The following is a 7160-nucleotide window of genomic DNA, read 5'->3' on the forward strand; positions in this document are numbered from 1 at the left end:
TGAGATGCAGAAGACAAATGAAAACTCCCACACTCTATGACGGTATTAATCACATATAGCACGTTATCTCAACAAGCTCAATGACAATGTTCTCCAGAGTGGCTTAATTAAGCACAGCAGCTAAGAAGCTTTGGTTTGGGCACCACCTAATGGCAGAAAATGTTTTTGTAAAATTCTACTTTGCTCCCTGTGACTTGCTAACTTTTGTATTTTAGTTTATACTGATTTAGAAAATGTCTGCCCTTTCTTGACCTATGTTAATGCTGTGTTCCATTTTCTTGAGAAGATAAAGCCCTTTCCATGCATACTTTGGAATAAGTTGTCTTTTACAGTGGGAAAAATGTACCAATGAAAAATGAATACTCTAAAACTTCTATTCTATCCGTAAGTATTTAAATTTTACTTCATAATTAAGAAATATATTTCAATTGAATCACTTTAGTCCTCAAACTCTTCTGCATTGTATATCCTCATAACCTGTCACAAAGAAAATAGTATATATTTCTGAAAAAAAGGTACTTATTAGAATTAAGTAATTTTATGTATCTGATTAGCTGCTAAAACTACTCCTGAATGTATAAATAGTGATATACATACCTTTAACATCACCATACACATATAAGTTTTTGCAAGAGATCCTTGCCTGAACATAATGTTCGTTTTGTCATTCAACAAAGAGGTAAAATATCTGTGGTAATATAGAACAGATAACCAATGTTTTAAGAAAAGATATTTATTATTTACACCACTGAAATTAGTCCTGTAAGAACAATATACACCATGTTTCTTTAAAAGGATCAATTCCTTTCAAATACAAGAACTGTATAAAGCAATATTGTCAACACAAAACAGTGGTCACATTACATATCTGCAGGCTTAAGCATTGCAAATAATATATTTTTTTAATCTTATGGCTAGATATTTTCACTGAAACAGTGTTAGCACTTAGACAAGATATAGCTGGAACAGAACAAAAACTTTTTGTTCATGCTTTTTAGGAATGAATCAGTGATATGTCCCTTTTAAAAATTTATTGCCTTTAACTGCTTTTATGACAATGGTTTTAGGCAGATTCTACTTAGCCATCAAAAAGAGACTCATTCTTGTTCCTTAGTTTTTATTCTTCAGTCTTCTGTTTCTCAACTAAGACGCAGCTGTATCAAGACTAACGTTTTCCAGCTTTACTTGGACATGTACACACATACAGGCCTAACTGAGACCGCTCAGAATTTAGAAATGTAACTAGTGGCATACAGAAGAGAAATTGTGTCCATGACAAAGAAACAAAAAATTCTTGGTAATTTTAAGCATAACAAACTAGGTTCTTTAAACAAAAAAAAAATTTTTTTTTTCTTTTTTGGTTTTAAAGGGAAAAGTACTAGTTTCAACATGAGTTTGGTCTTAGATTTAGTCAGACAATAACACAATTAGACAAAAACACAAAACATAACTTGTTTCCAAAGTCACAAAATGACATTGTTGAGTATACATTTTTCTCCACTTTGTATGTGTGTGTGTGTGTGTGTGTGTGTGTGTGTGTGTGTGTGATGGGGGGGCTGGGTGGGTCAGTAACCAATGCTGGAGAAAATATTTTTCAAGCGTAACAGAATATTCATATAGGGGACAAGCATTTTTTAGCATATTGCTATCATCTTCAAAAAATATAAAATTAAATTTACAAAAAAACTGGAAGACCAAGTATAAGCAGTATGGTATTTGCTTCAGTGTCCAGCACTATCATAATGATTTCTAGCATAAAAGCAAGAAGTTCTTGGATCTTAAGTATCTTCAATAACTGCCAGTATAACTTGTAACTACTGGCCTTGCTTCTTTGAGAGATATCTGCAAGAAATAAAATAAAGATGTCAAAGCTGTATCATGCTAAATTCATGAAGATAACCTAACTTTCCTCTCAAAGGAGTTTATTCTAATAACGAAACATTTCAAGATGAGTATTCTTAGTAGTCACTTACATCTACTGATTATGTGCACGCACAGTTCTAAGTACATGTATTAATTCATTTAGTCTTCACAACAGCTCTGAGGAGTTTCTATTAGAATTATTCCTATTTTACAGGCACAAACAGGTTAAGCAATTTGCACAAATTCACACAGCTAGAAAGTGGAAGAGCCTAGATTCAAAACAAGGCTCCAGAGGTCGTACTCATTGACTACCACTCCATACTGCCTTACTTCCAATGTGAAACTCACTATATTAACTAGTATTGTAACTTCCAAATACAGATCAAACTCCATAAAGATCTTATTTTTGTTACATCAAGACAGTGGGCAAAAGATGCTAAAGGTCTTTGATTAAGAGTGTAAAAGATACAAGACATTAATTTACTAAGCAAACAAATGTTTTTCATATTGTTTAACAGAAATCTACCACTAAATTAAAAACTTGATCTCTATTTCTAACATTTACAAACTACTATAATTGGTGGTGTGGGGATGGGGAAAGAGTTCCTAAAATCAGCAAACTTGGACATGTTTTGCTGGTACAATTTGCTCACTTTGTGGCACTGCACTAAGTATTTACTATCTCCATGACTCAGTTACATCATTTGCAATTTAAAGATGGGGGTAAAAATGTCTGCTTTATCTTCCTATTAGGATTATAGACTCTTAGAAGACTTGTGTCAAAGTGATCTGAAAAGTCAAAAGTGGAATCTGAAAAGCCAAAGTGTTATTATTACACAAATATAGTTTCTTTTGGTGCTGTATTACTGGAACCAGATCCTTAAAGATCTAATTCCCCCTCAAATACTGTAATACATAGCAATACCTTCCACTTCTCCAGGGGATTTTCTCTGTCTCAAAACCTTGATGTTCATAGGCAACGTCTATATAGATTTGTGCATACAGTTGGGTTTAGATAAAAGACTGAAAGACTATATACCAAGATGGTAACAGTGTTTATCTTTAAAAAGGAAAATTATGAGTAATTGTTTTTGTAGTGGGATAAACTTTTCTGATTTTTCTGCTACACACAAGTTACTTGTAATTTTTAATACCATTTATGAAATTTTTACATGTGTTTTATTTTATCCTGACATTATGTTACAGTATGAGAAGAGGGATTATATTCCATGTGATTCATAAAGGAGTAGCCTACCTAACATCGCAAAATAATTTATAGGCAGCATCACCAGCACATGCTAGTCTCTCAAGTTCTCTCTTCTAGAAGTATTAAAGAGCTTACAAGAGGTATGTTTACGAACAAGTTAGAGGTTAAGATGAAAGGGGAAAATACTTTCAGGGGGTAGGTCACTGGATTAGAAAATGTTTTTAGAAGTCACCTATTTTAAATAAAAATTAAGACAGCTATATATATACTGGGGTCACTGATGAAAAATGATATTTTTTTCTTCATTGATGTAAAGAGAAAATAAATAAGCAATTAAAACTTACCTTTCCCAATATTTGTGATTTAGATCCAAAAAGTCATCTAATTTTGCTATCTCCTTGAGGTACTGAGTTAATTTTAAAAGTTCTTTGTCTTTATCTCGATTTAGGTGCGCTTTCATAAAAGGCCTTATCTATTAGGAAACAAACATTACTCAACACATCACAATGTGATAAGGAAAACTAACAAATCTATACTATCATTTCAATTAGAGTTAATGAGGTTAAAATATCACCAAGAACATAAATACTAAAAATTACTTTTATATTAGCCTAAGTAGAAAGTCATGTATAATGTTTACAAATTACAAACTCTTCTACCTATTTTACCTAACATTATCTTTTCAATCTGAACCTGACAACACCAGCTTTCTTACTGCACTTGAATCCATACATAGCTACTCTACTTTGCAAAACTACTTAGCCTTTCCCGCCTCCTATCATTCTAGTTGCTTCTAATTAATTTCATTCACATTATTTTATTCATAAAAATTTAACCCAAATACCAGCTTGATCTAACAGGACAGTGAGATAAATTTTAACAACGATGATTTTTATTTTTCTATTAAATTTTTGTATAGCTGAGATACCATTATACATTTATATAACCTGTTTCCTCCTACATTTTATCATAAGTATTTTTCTTTATCATTAAATTCTCCATTAAAATCATTTTTCATTATGCAAGAGTTTTCCATAAAAAGAACTGTCATATTTTCCAAATGTTTAAGGCTGATCTATTTTATGATGAAAAAGAATTTAAAAAGCATTATTTCAAACCATACACATCAGAATAATAGACGGAGGTAGGGAGCTGCAATTAGTAAGGAATATCATATCTTGACTTGAGTGGTGGTGCTATGAATGCATATGTTTATATGCAATCTTTATCTAGATTTGCATACATCTATGCTTAAAAAAGACTAGAGGACTATAAATCAAGATGGTAATAGTGTTTATTTTTGGAAAGGAAAATCATGAGTAATTTTAGTGGAATAAAATTTTTTACAAGAATTATCTTTACAGTTTGTTAAACTATAAACTTATGCTCTTTTCCTTATTTTATAGCTTCAATAAAGAATTTTACTGTTTTGTAAAAGACATCTGCTCAAATACCTTCATACAACTCAAGACAGTCTTTCAATAATTTTAAATTGATTTTAGATAATATGATATGACTAAGATTTACTTCAAAATATTAAGGAGAGGGAAGTAGGGTATACAGCAAACAATAACCATCCATGAATTAATAAGTTAATTTAAACTGAATGATATCTACATGGGGTTTAAGCAATGTTATATAGTTCTATTTACATTTGAATTTTTCTGTTATCTTTAAAAAAAATCATACGTATTCCTAAAGCACACATATTCCTAAAGCACACATGTAAGGACTGATTTCTTCATACTTAGCAAAGTATTAATATATTCTTTTGATTTGGAGAAAATGCAAATTGGTCATTAGTTATTAATTTCACACAGTTAACACTGAAAAATGAATGATATTTAATCATTGTCACTTACTGAGAAGCAAGAACAATGAATGAGCCCAAAGAAGTCTACTAACATACCTATTAAGTGTAGGGAAGGGTTTAAGTATTTTTTACATACTTTTCTTCTGTCAATGGAAAAACACCACCAGTCTGAAATGGACAGAAGAAAATTTTCCCAGGTGTTCTACTCTCATCAGAACAGCTTGGTGCCAGTGACCTCCACACTGTTAGCTGGCTCCCATACTGCTTGAAGGGCACCAGTCAGAGCTGTCAAAGGGAGTCTTCTCAGAAATCAGCATTTGTGGGAGATCCCACTTCCAAAAAGGTAGTGCAGCAGTGCTGTTTCCCAGCAGCAGTGAATGTGGGGGATGAAGACGACACTTTACAGGGCCTTGCTTAGGCCCTGGGGATGGGAGTAAACAGAGGCATGATATGAGGATGTAGTGAAATGAGTTTCTGCATAATCCTGGGCGATATGGTAATGTTTTAAAGTATTCCTTCATTCACTTCCTAAGGACTGAAAGGCAACAAATTAACTTTTAAACAATTAATATATAATGTACCAAAGTGTCCAAATTTAAACAGCGGGAAATTACAGGGTTGGTGGGTAGTAAATAAGATTTTCAACCCAAGGCTCTGCTAAGTTATTTTTACTTTCCAAACATTTGCTCTTAAGCACTATTAAACAACAAAACTAAAATATTCTGATGATTCTGGTTCTAAAATTTTAAATAAACAAATTAAGAGTAAAAATCTATTCACTTAATTGACTTCACTTGCTCCAGTATAACCACTGTTTACATTTTTAAAAACTGATCTAAGTGATCACTAAAAGGACAGGAAACCATCATCTTGTCTCAGGTCAAGGAAGCATTTTTAGGAACTTAAGATTGTCTAGATTAGCTGAATTCTCCTATATCATAATTTCCTTGTATGGACAATAAAAATGAAGTTTTCAGCTGATAAGCTGCTTTATCCATGACCAAGATTCACATTCTTTTAGTGTAATTCTAAATTTATATTCACAGTACCTTCCATATATTTCAAACCTTATGACTGACAAGCTTATGTTTAATAGAAGTTAACTATTTTAAAAATAAGCAGTCTTATTTTTAAGATCTACATGAAATCTTTGAGATTTCTACCAAGCGCATTATGAAAGCATGATAACAAAACACAGTATTTGAGGATATTTCTCCATTTTAGAACTGTTTCTGGGCTGGGCGCAGTGGCTCATGCCTGTAATCCCAGTACTTTGAGAGGCCGAGATAGGTGGATCGCTTGAGCTCAGGAGCTCGAGACCAGCCTAGGCAATGTGGTGAAACCTTGTCTCCACCAAAAATTAGCTAGGTGTGGTAATGTGCACCTGTAGTCCCAGTTACTCAGGAGGCTGACATGTGAGGATCACTGGAGCAAGGGAAGTCGAGGCTGCAATGAGCTGTGATCATGCCACTGCACTCCAGTCTGAGCGACAGAGCAAGACCCTGTCAAAAAACCCCACCTGTTTCTATGCCGACGTGGGCAGATCTTTAATCTTAATCTTAACCTTTAATCTTTAACCTTAAAAGAGGTTTTCATGAAGTGTTATCTTGGGTAGATTAAATTTATAAAAAAGAGGTTTTCAATAAAAGACACACAAGGACCACCTGTGGAGTGTCTAAATATACCTATGGAATTAGAATTTAGGGGATGGGGACATATGTATTTTTAGAAATTCCTTCAGTGGGTCTACTGAGTACAGTCTTTTAAAAACCCAACTGTAAAGTAATATAAAGAACTAGACATTTACAATAACATCTCTCCCTGCAGCAAGAGATGGAGCTCAAATGATGGTTAGGAAAACAAAGTTTCTTCTAAACAAACACGAAACTAATGATTGTATTTTTTTTTTTTAAAGCTAAACATCTCAAAAATTATTCCTTGACGGCCGGGCGCAGTGGCTCACGCTTGTAATCCCAGCACTTTGGGAGGCCGAGGTGGGCGGATCACGAGGTCAGGAGATCGAGACCACGGTGAAACCCCGTCTCTACTAAAAAATACAGAAAATTAGCCGAGTGTGGTGGCGGGCGCCTGTAGTCCCAGCTACTCGGAGAGGCTGAGGCAGGAGAATGGCGTCAGCCCGGGAGGCGGAGCTCGCAGTGAGCCGAGATTGAGCCACTGCACTCCAGCCTGGGCGACAGAGCGAGACTCCATCTCAAAAAAAAAAAAAAAAATTATTCCTTGACCATCACGGGATCACCTTCTTGCAAGAACAGTAAT

The 7160-nt window shown here is 33.9% G+C and overlaps 1 long non-coding RNA gene across 1 annotated transcript; it reads right to left on the minus strand.

The window, feature by feature from the left end:
• Positions 1-713: 713 nt before the first annotated feature.
• Positions 714-6096, minus strand: LOC115834062. Its single transcript, XR_004029184.1, has 2 exons — positions 3415-6096; positions 714-1842 (listed from the first exon to the last, which is right to left on the minus strand). It is a non-coding gene; the product is annotated as an uncharacterized LOC115834062 (long non-coding RNA).
• Positions 6097-7160: the final 1064 nt, after the last annotated feature.

This window comes from Nomascus leucogenys, unplaced genomic scaffold (genome assembly GCF_006542625.1).
Source record: "Nomascus leucogenys isolate Asia unplaced genomic scaffold, Asia_NLE_v1 001046F_57741_qpd_obj, whole genome shotgun sequence".
Lineage (NCBI taxonomy): Eukaryota > Metazoa > Chordata > Mammalia > Primates > Hylobatidae > Nomascus > Nomascus leucogenys.